This window comes from Nicotiana tabacum, chromosome 9 (genome assembly GCF_000715075.1).
Source record: "Nicotiana tabacum cultivar K326 chromosome 9, ASM71507v2, whole genome shotgun sequence".
In the NCBI taxonomy this organism is placed as follows: Eukaryota; Viridiplantae; Streptophyta; class Magnoliopsida; order Solanales; family Solanaceae; genus Nicotiana; species Nicotiana tabacum.
This window is the reverse complement of record NC_134088.1, coordinates 126,944,724-126,961,356: the sequence shown is the minus strand read 5'-3', so window position 1 is coordinate 126,961,356 and position 16,633 is coordinate 126,944,724. Positions and strand designations below refer to the sequence as shown.

At 36.7% G+C, this 16,633-nt stretch overlaps 1 long non-coding RNA gene across 1 annotated transcript; it reads right to left on the bottom strand.

Moving 5' to 3' along the window:
- Positions 1–2,090: 2,090 nt before the first annotated feature.
- On the bottom strand, positions 2,091–13,819 carry LOC142164314 (uncharacterized). The gene is made up of 2 exons (XR_012695096.1): positions 13,125–13,819; positions 2,091–2,382 (listed from the first exon to the last, which is right to left on the bottom strand). It is a non-coding gene; the product is annotated as an uncharacterized LOC142164314 (long non-coding RNA).
- Positions 13,820–16,633: the final 2,814 nt, after the last annotated feature.

The following is a 16,633-nucleotide window of genomic DNA, read 5'->3' as shown; positions in this document are numbered from 1 at the left end:
GGTGGGAAAATAAAAGGGGAAGCAGGATTATTGATCAAAATAAGCACAAGGGACTTACCTCAAGAAATCTCTCAATAATGCTCTCGAATATCGCCCTAAACCGAGTTTGCAAATTCCAAAATGACAAAAATCACGAAGCCCTTCGATTTTAACCACTACCCAGGTATTTCCGCACCTGCAGAGCCCGGGCTCGCACCTGCGGGTGCGCTTGTGCGGAAAATGTGCACATCTACGCAAATCCCTTACCTCCCCTCTGCCTCTACACCTGCGATAAAGGGCCGCACTTGTGCGTGCGCACCTGCTATCCTAATTTAGGATGCCCAAATCTGCTTTTACACCAATTTGCTCGCACATACGGGCAGCCTTGCGCAGGTGTGATTACAGCAGAACCAGCACCAGAAAAATCTTCCAAGTCCAAAAATTATCTGATAACCATCTGAAACTCACCCGAGCTCCCCCCCCCCCCCCCGGGATCTCAACCAAATAGACCAACAAGTCCTAAAACATCATACGAACTTAGTCGAGCCTTTAAACCACATCAAGAAACACTAAAATCACAAATCATCCTCGGATTCAAGCTTAAAGAACTTGAAACTTTCAAACTCGACAACCGATGCTGAAACCAACCAAATCACATTCGATTGTCCCCAATATTTGCACACAAGTCATATCAAAATTTCCACTACCGGTCCAAATCTCCAAAAATTCGACTTTCGCCATTTCAAGCCTAAATAAGCTACGGACCTCCAAAACATAATTTGGACACGCTCCTAAGTCCGAAATCACCTAACGGAGCTAACAGAACTGACGAAACTCTATTCTGGAGTCGTCTTCACATAGTTCCGACTACGGTCAAAATCCTAAAACTCAATCTTTCATTTAGGGACTAAATGTCCCAAATCACTCCACAAACCAACACGAAACCTCCCAGCAAGTCACAATAGCAGAAATAGATATGGGAGAAGCAGTAACTAGTGGATCAGGGATATTACTCTCAAAATGACCAGACGGATCGTTACAGTAGCATATTGATGTTATATTCTATTACCTCCGAAAGAAAGAAAAATATGAAACATAAGGATGACAACTACTGACAACTATTTTAGTTCTTTCATTGAAGAGGTGTACAATAAATCAACCATAGATAACATGAATGTAAAAAACAGATATTTGAGTTGATAAAGAAATTAAAAGAGTATCTTCTTGGGTTTTACATTCTTTGTAACATCCCCTGGCTTTTTGTTGATTATGTTTTTATGCCAATCAATGTAAAAGATGCATGGCATTGGGTGTTGGGCGTTCTATCTTTGCATGATGGCTGCATATATGTATATGACTCAATGAGATCCCCAAGACATGATGTTGTAGTTCGTAAAGTATTGCACTCATTTGCTGTAATGATACCATTGTTACTTAACACTACTACATTTTATGAGTAAATAAGTGACATTGCAATGAATAGATCACATTAATTGGGAAAAGAGGATTTATCTGAACCATTTCCTCTTATATCAGTGGATGACTTGCCTCAACAGAAAAAATATGAAACATAAGGATGACAACTACTGACAACTATTTCAGTTCTTCCATTGAAGAGGTGTACAATAAATCAACCATAGATGACATGAATGTAAAAAACAGATATTTGAGTTGATAAAGAAATTAAAAGAGTATCTTCTTGGGTTTTACATTCTTTGTAACACCCCTTGGCTTTTTGTTGATTATGTTTTTATGCCAATTAATGTAAAAGATGCATGGCATTGGGTGTTGGGCGTTCTATCTTTGCATGATGGCTGCATATATGTATATGACTCAATGAGATCCCCAAGACATGATGTTGTAGTTCGTAAAGTATTGCACTCATTTGCTATAATGATACCATTGTTACTAAACACTACTACATTTTATGAGTAAATAAGTGACATTGCAACGAATAGATCACATTACTTGGGAAAAGAAGATTTATCTGAACCATTTCCTCTTATATCAGTGGATGACTTGCCTCAACAGAAAAAAGCATAAAGGTCACGACCCAAATATCTCACCTGTCGCAATGGCACCTATCTCAATACTAGGCAAGCCGACAACCGTAATAAAACCATATTTTCTTAAAGTTTGAAAAACATAATAATTTGAGTCTAATAAAAGACCTCATAATTACAGATATAAACACTCCCAAAACCTGGTGTCTTAGAGTACATTAGCATCTAATATGAATACAAGTCTGAAAAATACAGTCTATAATAGTGTGAGACCAAATACAGTAAATAAGGAGACAGGGAAGGAGAGGCAAGGTCTGCAAAATACGACATCTACCTCGTAATCTTTGAAAATCAACTGTGCTAGAGAATCAATACCCGCTATGTCTGGGAGCACCTAGATCTGCTCACGAAGTGCAGGGTGTAGTATGAGTACAACCAACTCAGCAAGTAACAATAATAAATAAAGAGCTGAAGATAGTGACGAGCTACACAATTATAGTTCACTATCAATAATCCCAGGAAAGAATAGACATGCTTTCAAATCTAGCAGTTTAAGTCAAATTAATTTTTATACAGTTCAATTTCATGTAATCCGGATATAAAAATTGTTTAGAGATTTCACAACAATGACAGATAGAACCTATGTGCGACAACAAATGAAAAGCAAGTACAACCTTTCCGGACAATAGTTACTCGACTTGTCACAATAACTAAATCACTAGGCTCTCGGCCCTTCGCATTCAGTAGGTACCTGCGCTCACTGGTGGTGTACAGACTCCGAAGGGGCTCCTACAGCCCAAGCGCTATAATCCGCACGAATAACTCATGTGCTGCACGGACAACTCACGTGCTATAATATCAATATCTGGATCCGTACGGATAACTCATGTGCTATAGTATAATATCTCACAATCAGGACCTCGGCCTCACTCAGTCATAAATCTCTTCACTCTCTTGGGCTCTCCGTAATCATGAAATCAACCCAAATAACAATGATATGATGTATCAATAATAATAACAGACACTGGATAGAATAAACAAGTAAATTGTGACTGAGTACAAAACAACAATTAAGAAGATAGTTCAACATGTACACGACGGTAACGACCGGGCAGGTCGTTTTGAGTATTACAATCTCGCTTCCCCATTTACTGCTCAAATTGTACTTAACAGTTGTTGTGTAAATTGCAGGGGTAAATGGTTCAGGTCCGGTGAGGTTTTGGAATGAATTGGAGCACTTAGTTCCAAGGTTTAAAGCTTAAGTTAAAATAGTGACCAGATGTCGACTTATGTGTAAACCACGCCGGAATGGAGTTTTGATGATTCCAATAGATCCATATGGTAATTTTCAACTTAGGAGCGTGTCCGAAAAATTATATGGAGGTACATTGTGGAATTTGGCTAGAAATGCCGAAAGTTAAATTTTTGGAAAGTATGACCGAGGGGTTGACTTTTTTGTATCGGGGTCGAAATCCGATTTTGGAAATTGGAAAAGGACCATAATGTGAAATGTAACTTGTATGCAAGATTTGAAGTCATTACGGATGGATTTGATGTGTTTCGGCACAATATATAGAATTTGAAGTTTCAAAGTTTAATGATTTAGAATTTAGGTGTGATTCGTCTTTTTGATGTTGTTAAGTATGTTTTGAGTCCTCGAGTAGTTCCGTATTAGGTTATGGGACTTGTTGATATATTTGGTTGAGGTCCCGGGGGCCTCGGGTGAGTTTCGGACGGTAGCAGATACAATTCGGACTTAAGGAAATGATGGAACTGCTGCCTACTAGTGTGATCGCACCTGCGAAGCTTTTGATCGCAAGTGCGAAGCTGCGACCATACCAATTTTACTCAAATTCGATAACAAAATCCCATTCGAAATTTCAAAATTCTCGTCCAACAACTCTTTCTTATTTTCACCAAATTTTCATCTCAAAACACTAATTAAATGATGAAAACAATGATATATTTGTGTATATTGACTAAATTCGAGTTAAAATCACTTATCCCGATGTTTTTCCTTAAGAATCTCTCAAACATCGCCTCTCCCGAAGCTCCAATTTGTCAAAAATGGAAAACAATGGGACGAAACCCCCGTTTGGTAACTTAAAGTTTCTGCCCAGACCTGACCTCGATTACATGGACTTGATTTTTCAAGATCTCAATTGTTCATGACCTCGATTTTTCATGACCTCGATTTTTTCGGACCTCAATTTTCAGGACCTCGATTTGTCCTTTCTCTCCCTATACTATTCGATCAATAGCCTAACAAGGTGGATAGCTTTTGTAGTCGAACGCCCTGGCATAGACCCAAACTGGTTCTCAGAAATAGACACACTCCCTCTCTTCCTTAGCTCTGCCACTCTCTCCCAGACTTTCATAGTATGGCTAAGCAGCTTGATACCCCGATAGTTATTGCAATTTTGGATATCACCCTTGTTCTTGTATACATGAACCATCGTGCTCCACCTCCACTCTTCGAGCATCTTCTCCATTCTAAAAATGACATTAAATATCCTACTGAGCCACTCAAGCCTGCCTCACCCGCACTCTTCCAAAACTCCACCGGGATTTCATCCGTCCCGGTCGCTTTGCCCCTACTCATCTTATACATAGCCCTCTCAACTTCATCAATTCTAATCCGCTTACAATACCCAAAGTCACAACGACTCCCGAATAGTTTTAAATCACCTAGTACAATGCTTCTGTCCCCTCCTCGTTCAAGAGACTATAGAAGTAGGTCTGCCATCTCCAATGGATAAGCCCCTCATCCAACACAACTCTACCTTCTTCGTCCTTAATGCGCTTTACTTAGTCCAAGTCACGCGCCTTCCTTTCTCGCGCCTTGGCTAACCTGAACAACCTATTATCCCTACCTCGGTCCTCGAGTTCCTCATATAAACGACTAAAAGTTATAGTCATGGCCGCCGTAACTGCTAGCTTTGCATCTTTCTTAGCCAACTTATAATGCTCCCTACTCGCTCTCTTCTCCTCCTCGTCTACACTTTCCACTAGCCTCAAATACAATGAATTCTTGGATTCCACTTTTCCTTGTACCTCTCCATTCTACCACCAGTATCCCTTGTGACCACCAGAGTAAGCCTTTAATACCCCTAATACCTCTCTCGCGGCTTCCCTAATGCACTGCACAGTCGTGGTCCACATAGCGCATGCGTCCCCACTACTCCTCCAAGCCCCCATAGTCACCAGCTTGACCCGCAATTCCTGCGCTTTAGTTTCCGTCAAGGCTCCCCACTTGACCCTATGTTGACTATATATTTCCCTCTTCCTTCTCTTCCTTGTGATCTCAAGGTCCATGATAAGGAGTCTATGAAGGGTCGAGAGGTTCTCACTCGGGATGACCTGGAAATCCGTGCAAAGTCCTCTATTAGACTTCATGTAGAGTAAATAACCAATCTGAACCTCGGTCACCGAACTCCGAAAGGTGACCAAGTGCTCTCTCTTCTTCGGGAAAGTCGAGTTTGTTATCACCAAATCATATGATCTAGCAATATCCAGTAGAGACGTTCCTCCTCCGTTTCTTTCTCCAAAACCAAAGCCACCATGCACATCATCATACCCCCCCAGACGTCGCTCCAATGTGGCCGTTGAAATCTCCTCATATAAAAAGCTTCTCGGTATGCAGGATAGCACACACTATCTCATTCAAATCCTCCCAGAAATGCCTCTTGACTTCCTCATCCAAGCCTGCTTGGAGTGTGTACGCATTGATTATGTTCAAAATAAAACCTCCAACAACTAGCTTAATAGTCATCAGTCTGTCATTCACCCTCCTAACCTCCACCACTAGTTCACGGAGGTCTTTATCAACCAAGATACCTGCCCCGTTCCTGCCCCCCACTCTCCCAGAATACCAAAGTTTAAAACTGCCCGCATCCCGCACCTTATCTCCTATCCACCTAGTCTCATGTACACAAGCTATATTAATCTTCCTTTTCTCGAGAATCTTTGCTAACTCTACGTTAGGTTTAAGCTTGGGTAGTGGGTGAGTGGGAAATGTAGGAAAATTAAAATATTTGAATTTCCCTCCTTGTCAAAGGGACATTGTCCCATATTGGAGGAAAAAAAGACTTTTCATGGATATATATATAATTGTTCTTCTTCTAGATCTTAAAGAGTTAAGGAGAAGGCAAGCCTCGCATCGTCATCGTCGTCGCTCGCTCGCCTCGGCTTCGGCTTCGTATTTGGATTCAAATTTGATCAAAGATTGATTGATTGATTAATCCTTTTGGACAAAATTTCTTTAATATTTAATAAAATATTAATTAGATATCCAACCCGAACCGGATCCATGCGCGACCCGATTCACTTTCTTCCCGAATTTTTATTTAAATTTCCCTCCTATTTTTAAGTGACTGTTCTGAAGAGTTGTGAACTTTCAGAAATAGTACTTCCATTGGCTATAAATTTGTTTGATTCCTCAGATTTTTCCTTACGAATTTTCTGAACTTCAAGACTTCTTCTTCTTCTGCACAAATCTATTCCAGTGTGATTTACAACCATTAAATGGTTCACAGTTCATTAGAATTTTTGGTACCAATACACTGGTGAGTAAAATCGTTCTATCCTAGGAGGATAATATTCCAGCATCTCGGGTACTTGAGGTAAATAATTTCCTTAAGGACACACTGTGCATTCAGTGGGCTCGATTTATTCCGAAATTATTTTTAGATATTATTTCGACATTTTGTGCTACTAACTTTCTGTTTCTGTTTCTATTTCAGAAAGTTTATTATTTTTTATTATTTATTACAGTAATACAGATTGATATAACAATCTTAAGGAAATTAGTTTATTGTATCCTCTATTCTGCTTTTTGGAGTTAAAACCTGTGTGGTTTTCTACTACTTCTGAATTTTTCTATTCTGATTTGAAGATATAAAAACTTCATCGGAGTATTAAAATTCAGAAATAATTTGAAAAACATAAAAACTTCTTTGTTTACTGTGAAACAATATATATAAAAATTTCGGTTTTTATTTATTAAACATATTGTTTATCATTAATTACAATACTGTTTATTGTTCTATTTTTGCCATTAATTGAACTCTTCTGTTGTTGACAGTGAGAAATGGCAATTGATAATGAAAATTCTTCTACGACTGTTGCGGCAACAACGATAGCCTCGTCAAGACGAACTGTTGTTCCATCGGCCGACAAACCAGGTAAATTTTCTAGAGCCAACTTCAAAGGATGATAGCAAAGGGTGTTCTTCTAGAATACCATACTTGGTATGCAGAAATTCACCAATAAAGAACCTCTATTGCCTACCGCGGACATGCTGGATAACAAGAAATTTATGATTGTTGAGGCGTGGAAATAGGCAGATTTTCTTTGCAAAGGCTATATCTTAAGTACTTTAGAGGATGACTTGTACAATGTCTACAGTGCTATGAATAATTCGAAATAATTATGAGACGCACTTGAGAAGAAGTACAAGACTGAAGATACATGCTTGAAGAAGTTTGTGGTTGCCAAGTTTCTAGATTATAAAATGATAGACAGCAAAACCGTTGGAACCCAAGTGCAAAAGCTTTAACTTATTTTTCACGACCTTATTGCTGAAGGTATGGTCATGAATGAAGCATTTTAAGTGGCTGCAATGATTGAAAAATTACCTCTTTCGTAGAGAGATTTCAAAAATTATATTAAGCATAAGCACAAAGAAAAGAAGTTGGAAGATCTTGTGATTCGTCTCAAGATTGAGGAAGACAACAAAACATCTGAGAAGAAGTCTCGTGAAAATTCAACAATTATGGGAGCTAATATTGTTGAGGAGACTGCTCCAAAAAGTAAGAAGCGAAAGAGGTCTTCTGGACAGACTAAGGAGCAGAATAAAAAGAAATTCAAGGGCAACTGCTACAATTGTGGAAAAGCTAGTCACAAAGCCCCTGATTGTCGTCTCCCAAAAAAGGATAAGAAGAAGGGACAGGCCAACATAGTGGATAAGAATGACGACATTGATGATCTGTGTGCAATGCTTTCGGAATGCAACCTAGTTGGAAATCCGAAGGAGTGGCGGATTGACTCTGGAGCCACTCGACTTGTTTGTGCTGTCAAAGAAGCATTTGCGACTTACTCTACTGATGGTCCCGAAGAAGAGCTTTCCATGGGAAATACTGCAACAACCAAGATTGAAGGTTATGGGAAGATATTCATGAAGATGACTTCCGGCAAGGTGTTAACGCTCAACAATGTTCTTCATTTCCTACTATTAGGAAGAATTTAGTGTCTACTTCTTTACTTGTTAAGAATGGTTTCAAATGTGCATTTGTTTTTGACAAAGTTGATGTAAGCAAGAATGAAATGTATGTTTGAAAGGGCTATCTCACAAAGGGACTTTTCAAACTCAATGTAATGGTTGTTGACAGTATGAATAAAATTTCAGCTTCTTATTTATTGGAGTCAAATGATTTATGGCATATTCGTTTAGGACATGTCAATTATAAAACCTTGCGGAAGTTAATTAATTTAGAAGTATTGCCTAAATTCGAGTGTAATAAATCAAATAAATATGTGTTGAATCTAAGTTTGTAAAACATCCTTATAAGTTTGTTGAAAGGAATTCAAATCCTTTAGACTTAAATCATACTGACATTTGTGATATGAAGTCGACACCATCTCGAGGTGGAAAAAAGTATTTTATAACTTTTATTGACAATTGAACTCGATATTGTTATGTTTATTTGCTTAATAGTAAGGATGAAGCAATTGAAACATTTAAGCAATACAAAAATGAAGTGGATAATCAATTGAATAAAAATATTAAAATGATTAGAAGTGATAGGGGTGGAGAATATGAATCTCCGTTTGCGAAAATATGTTCGGAATATAGAATTATCCATCAAACTACTGCCCCTACACACCTCAATCCAATGGAATTGCGGAAAGGAAAAATCGGACATTAAAGGAAATAATAAATTCTTTATTAATAAGTTTCGTATTATCGCAGAGTTTATGGGGGAAGCTATCCTTACAACTAACCGAATACTCAATAGAGTACCCCTCAGCAAAACGCAATCTATTCCATATGAAAAATGGAAAGGAAGAAAACTCAACTTGAAATATTTCAGTGTGGGGGTGTTTAGCAAAGGTACAAGTACCTTTACCCAAAAGGGTAAAAATCGGACCAAAAATCGTGGATTGCGTTTTCATTGGATATGCTACAAACAGTAAAGCATGCCGGTTTGTGGTTCATAAATCTGATAATCCTGAAATTCATGTTAATACGGTAATGGAATCAAATAATGCTGAATTCTTTGAAAGCATTTATCCGTATAAAACTGAATGCGAGTCGTTAAGTAAAACACCTAAACGACCACGGGAAGAACCAAAGGAAAATCCTCCAAGTAATGAAGATCCAAGGCGTAGTAAACGTCAGAGAACATCTACTTCCTTTGGACCTAATTTTGTGACATTCTTGCTTGAAAATGAGCCTCAAATATTCAAAGCAGCTATGTCATCTTCTGATTCAGCATTTTGGAAAGAGGCAGTCAATATCGAGATTCAATCAATTTTGGATAACCATACATGAGAATTAGTTAATCTTCCTCCAGGAAATAAGCCTTTAGGTTCGAAATGGATATTTAAACGAAAAATTAAAGTTGATGGCACTATTGACAAATATTAGGCAAGACTTGTTGTCAAAGGTTATAGACAAAAGGAAGGCCTTGATTACTTTGACACTTACTCACAAGTAACGAGGATAACATCTATTAGGGTGTTAGTGGCACTGGCGACCATATATGGTCTTAAAATCCATCAAATTGATGTTAAAACAACTTTCTTAAATGGAGAATTGGAGGAAAAGATTTACATGGAACAACCTGAGGGTTTTGTGGTTCCGGGTAAAGAAACGAAAGTGTGCAAACTTGTTAAGTCGATTTATGGACTTAAACAAGCACCCAAACAGTGGCATGCCAAATTTTACCAAACAATGTTGGCAAGTGGGTTTAAAATCAACGAGTGTGACAAATATGTTTACATTAAAAACATTCTAGGACATGAAGTCATTGTTTATTTATAGGTTGATGACATATTGATAATGAGCAAAAATATGGAAGATATAAATGCTACTAAGTGCATGTTGGCTAGAAAATTCGACATGAAAGACTTAGGAGTTGCTAATGTGATCTTAGGAATCATAATTCACAAGATTCCACAAGGCCTAGCATAATCACAGTCTCACTACATTGAAAAGGTACTTGACAAGTTCAAGTATTTGAATTTAAAAGTTGCCAAGACTATAATTGACGTGAGCTATGCACTTCAAAAGAATGAAGGTGAAAATGACTCACAACTTGACTATCCAAAAGTATTGGGAAGTTTGATGTATATCATGAATTGTACGCGACCAGATATAGCATGTGCTATTAGCAAACTGAGTCGGTTTACAAGTAATCTCAATCAAATACATTGGATGGCAATGAAACGAGTTTTGGGGTAACTGAAATAGACCCAAAATTACACTTTGCATTATATCAAATATCCTTCCGTGATCGAAGGATATAGTGATGCAAATTGGATCACCGGATCATCTGAAGTTAAATCCACGAGTGGATATGTTTTCACAATTGGAGGTGGAGCAATGTCTTGGAAATCATCCAAACAAACGTGCATTGCCCATTCTACAATTGAATCTGAATTCATAGCTTTAGATAAGGCCGGTGAGGAAGCTGAATGGCTCTGGAATTTCTTAGAAGATATTCTATATTGGCCTAAACCTTCGGCACCTATAGGTATACATTATTATAGTCAAGCGTCTATAGGCAGGGAGCATTATATATAACGGAAAATCTCATCATATACGATGAAAACACAATACCGTTAGACAACTACTCTCTAGTGGTGTTATCACGATTGACTATGTAAAGTCAAGAGATAACATGTTGGATCCACTTACAAAACGCCTATCTAGAGAGGCAGTTGAAAGATCATCGAATGGAATGGGGTTAAGGCCCAGGACAAGTCATCATGGCGGTAACTCTACTTATAGACTGAAGATCCCAAGAGTTAGGTTCAAAGAGATCAAACAAAGTTATGAATGACGGTTCAACATTATCAAATAACTCAACTCATTCTCGTGATGAAGACAATGTTCGGAATCAAGGTAAAACATTAAAGTTTTTTTGATGAGTCAATAAAACTTAAAGATTTTTAATGATTTGCTAAGTCTGGCAGGATATGACCAGATAGTGTGTCTATAGGATTACACGTTTAGAAATCACCTATGTGAGTGTGAAGTGTAAGCCGCTTCAAGGGAAATGAAAGTAAAGGCCCATTCTCTAAGCACTCATGAAACCAGGCGGTGTTCATGGCTGAAACGAACACAACCGTGAGAACCATAGATGGTTAAGGATTGATTGTGTGACTTATGTTGTCTAGGTATACAACAAAGCTCGACGGTTCAAAGATATCAAATCTACCGATTGACCGAGTATATCCGAAATAAGTTCACTACGGAAAGTTCAAAGAAAAACCTACTTATCTAGATGCAATTAATTCTTGCATGTAAATCACACACTCGTTTGTGCATTCCTTTGTCTTATAGCCGTTCCCCATTCATGTGGGGGATTGTTGGGTTTAAGCTTGGGTAGCTTAAAATAAAGAGTGAATGGGAAATGGAGGAAAAATAAAATATTTGAATTTCCCTCCTTGTCAAAGGGACATTGTCCCATATTGGAGGAAGATATGACTTTTGATGGGTATATTTACAATTGCTCTTCTTCTATCTCTTAAAGAGTTAAGAAGAACGCATGCCTCGCATCGTCAACGGCGTCGCTCGCTCGACTCGTCTTCGGCTTCGGATTTGGTCAACGCTTAATTGATTAATTATTTTGGACAAAATTTCTTTAATATTTAATAAAATATTAATTAGATATCCAACCCGAACCGGATCCGTGCGCGACCCGATTCACTTTATTCCCGAATTTTTATTTAAATTTCCCTCATGTTTTTAAGTGACAGTTCTGAAGAGTTGTGAATTTTCAGAAACAGTATTCCATTGGCTATAAATTCATTTGATTCCTCAGATTTTTCCTTACGAATTTTCTGAACTTCAAGATTTCTTCTTCTTCTTCTGCACAAATCTATTCCAATGTGATTTATAGCCATTAAGTGGGTCGCAGTTCATCAGAGTTTTGGTGCCAATACACTGGTGAGTAAAATCGTTTTATCCTGGGAGGATAATATTCCAGCACCTCGGGTACTTGATGGGAATAATTTCCTTAAGGACACACTGTGCATTCAGTGGACTCGATTTATTTCAAAATTATTTTCAGATATTATTTCAACATTATGTGTTACTAACTTTCTGTTTCTATTTCTATTTCATAAGGTTTACTGTTTTTATTATTTATTACAGTAATACAGATTGATATAACACTCTACAGATTTTTCAGTCAAAGTTCCTATGTTCCAAAACTCCACTCTCAGCCTAGTAGCTCCCTTAGCCCTCTTACCCCCCTCCCCCTCCCCCTCGCTGACACCTCCGAGGATAAGACCTTACCCTACCATGGTTCACCAAAGCCACTATAATCTAGGAGTCACTATGCAAGCACAAACCCGAAATCAAGCGACAAAAATAAAATGAACTATCAAAATATAATCTACCATTAAAGGTTGTAAAACAGGTGAAGAAATAAAATAAAGGAACTAACGGGAACTATAATCTACAACTAGAGGTCAGAAAAGCAGGTGAAGAAATAAAACAAATGAACTAGAGGAAGTATAATCTACAACTAAAGGATAGAAAGATAGATGAAGAAATAAAACAAAGGAACTAAAGAAACTATAATCTACACTAAAGGATAGAAAAATAGGTGAAGAAATACAATACAAAAGCTAAAGGGGGCTATAATCTACAACTAAAGGTCACAAAGAACATGTGCAGAACTAGAACAGTACTACTAGGGGATATTTGAAATAAAGATTCAAAATAAAAATGTAAACAGGTAGATAACAGTATAAACAAGTAGGCAAAGCTATCACTAATGAAATTAATTTTTACAATGCTGGGGAAAATACTAAGTAAAGATTCAAGAACAAAATGGGGGGGCAAGGAGATACAATTATGCTAAAATATCAAACTATTAAAATATCCAGACAAGAGCGGAACAATAGAACCTGGATTGTCGCCCTTGAAATTAACAAAACTCTGGCCGGCGGTGATGGATTGCGACGAGCTGGAGCAATACTCTATGTATTCCTTGTTCAAATAGGACGTAGAAACATCGAATATTTTTGTGCTTTCTCTGGAGTTTAGACCAACCAAGAAATCTTTTCCCAATGTGATTGAAAAAGTTTCTGAGTCGAAATTGAAACTGATTGCTATGAATCGAAGGAACCCCACTTCTTTGATTCTGAGCGAGTTGCAGTGCTTTGTTGTATTGTACCTTCTGTACCGGTAACAGCATCGACGGGAAAGTATTTGTCGTAATTAGACCAAAGACGTTGGTACGATTTGGCAATACTTGCAACTTTACCTCTAACAATGGAACAACTGGATTTTGCCGAAGAAAGGAATGGACGGCGATTGGTTCGCCGGAGAAAAAGAAGGAAAGAAGCAAGATCACATCTTTCGCCGCCAAAGAAAAGCCGAATTAGCGAGTCTATTTTTGGTTCAGAATTATCACAATTTCCAAGATCAAGAAGCTTAATTATGATTTAGCGTTTGAGATATTTCACGATTCACCGAAAAAACATGTGGTATGGCAGAACTCCATTACGCCGGAGAAAAACTGCCGATGAAAAAAAGGGGCAGCAAGTAGTATCAACTTTGCCGTAGAAGACGAGCGAAATTTGACACTTCCGTATTAAATATATTTCCTTTCACAAAAATTATATGTAATAAAATAAAGGGAAAAGGCCCAAAAATGACCTTGTGGTATTCGAAATGGATCAATTATAACCCCCGTTTAAATTTGAATCCAAAAATGACTCTGTCGTTATAAAATGGGTCTAATAATGTCCTTGTGTTATTCAAAATGGATCAATAATGCCCTGAATTTTTTTTTAAAAAAAATACTTTTAAAAACTGAAAAATATATATTCTGTAAAAACTAGAAAAAGAAAGAAATTTGCAAAATATATATTTTTAAGTCATTTCAGTTTTTTTTAAGTATTTATTTTGTAAAAACGGGAAAAAAAAATTAAAAAACTGGAAAAAAAAAACTCTCCTAAAGCAGTGGACTACATATGCATTAGTTTTAAAAAAATAAAAATATTTTACAAAATCTTTTTTTTTCAATTTGACGGTTCAATATTTTTTCGGTTTATTTTTATAAAATAAAAAATCTACCATAATTATCGGTACAGTTATAGATTTATATAAAAATATACGGTTTTATTAAAAAAAACCTAAAAATCGGCTCGGCACGGTACGATTATGTCGGTTTAGTCGGTTTTTAAATATTCATTTACAGTTATATGTCGGGTTTTTTTATAATAAATTTCCAGTTTTTAAATTGTTTTTCAATAAATTTCCAGTTTTTTTTAATTTTTTTTTCTTCAGTTTTTACAAAACAAATACTTTAAAAAAACTGAAAAGATTTAAAAATATATATTTTGCAAATTCCTTTCTTTTTCTAGTTTTTACAGAATATATATTTTTCAGTTTTTAAAAGTATTTTTTTAAAAAAAAAATATTCAAGGCATTATTGATCAATTTTGAATAACACAAGGGCATTATTAGACCCATTTTATAATGGCAGGGTCATTTTTGGATTCAAATTTAAACGGAGGTTATAATTGATCCATTTCAAATACCACAATGTCATTTTTGGACCTTTTCCCTGAAATAAAATAGAAATAGTTTGGATTAGCCAAATATTTCTTATGAGCAAAGTAATACTCCCTCCGTTCCGGTTTATGTAAACCTATTTCCTTTTTAGTCTATTCCAAAAAGAATGACCTCTTTCTAAATTTGGAAACATTTTTGCTTAAACTTACAATTCTACCCTTAATGAGAAGCTTTTATAACCACACAAATACTCTGGACCGCTTTTTGAATTGTTTAGGACCACAAATTCCAAAAGTCTTCATTTTTTCTTAAACTTCGTGCCCAGTCAAACAGGTTCACATAAATACGGAGGGAGTACTTTAAAGAGTAATTTACTCACTTGCATGTTTATTACTGATAGAGCACAAGGTGAAATAAAGTCTTTGGTGACGGCATTCGTGGCGATAGCGACCAATATTTCAGTGACAACCTTCCATGGCGACTACCAAGGTCGCCACTACAAGAGGTACAGTGTTAGCAACCCACATTTCACTGACAACCTTTCGTGGCGACCTCCGCCGCTACGTTTCACTCACTTATGCTCTATGTCGCCATTTGTTATTTCAGTTACGACCTTCTGTGGCAACTTTGTACAGTCGCCACTAAAGGAGTTGTAGGCGCCAATTTTAGTGGCGAACTTCTGTACTAAAGAGGTCACTAATTGTAGTAGCGCCTTGCATTTCCTGAAAATCTTCTTGTGGTGACTTAATACGCTCGCCACTAAAAGCGGTGTTGTATGTCGCCAATTGACGGCACAAGACAAGATATTAGTGTGTACAGGTATTTAACTTGATCTTTATTAGTTGACTTAGCTGTTTTAGCATTTTCATTTACCATTTTTTGTTACACTATCAATTGAGAGCAGCTTTAAGGCATTTTTAAATTCTTGTTGACTTATTGAAGCTTTGAGCTAAACGTAAACCACTGTGCTATTTAAAGGTTGTAGATGTTTTATAATCTATCCATCTTATAGTTGAGAAGATTATTTTGTATAGATCTGTATCCTTCATCCTTAATGCTCTTAACTTAAGTTCTTGATTTTTGGAAATTGCAGGTCTCGAGTCCCTAATAAGTTGCTGGGGCTGCAAATACGAGCCTTTACTTTCCTAGTTTGTAATGTTTCTTAAGGTGTTTGTTACCCTATGAAAAAATACATGAGCTTTCTCCTTTGCGATTCAACAAGATTTTGTTTTCACTTATCAATACTATGTAGAAATGAATATATTCAACCTATTTATTAGTTAACTATCTCTGAGGGCATATCAGTTGATATACAGCTACTCTGTTTGTTAAAGATGATATTAGCAAAGAAAACAAGCATATAAAACCATAGAATTTCATCGTACAAATTGCATGGGGCTCCCTATTTGGTCGCCCCCTTTTAACTTATACCCTTTTTGTTTTTTCATTTGCATCCGTACACATTTTTTTGTTAATAGTGTTTTAAAAAGACGATTTTGCCCTTTAGGACTATTGACAAAACTGTAGACTGCAGGACAAAAGTTCAGCATATTTTGGCATGAAGTTTTAGCAAATAAACTAAATAACTTAAGCATGTTTAGTCAGAAATTTTAGCAAATGAACTAAATAACTTAAGCATGTTTAGTATGAAATTTTAGCAAATGAACTAAATAACTTAAGCATGTTTAGTATGAAAATTTAGCAAATGAACTAAATAACTTAAGGATGTTTAGTCTGAAGTTTTAGCAAATGAACTAAATAACTTCAGCATGCATTAGCAAAAACTCATTAGAAAATTACATACCGCAAGACAAAAACTTAAGCATGTTTAGTCTGAAGTTTTCGTAAATTAACTAAATAACTTCAGCATGTTTAGACTGAAGTTTCAGATAAA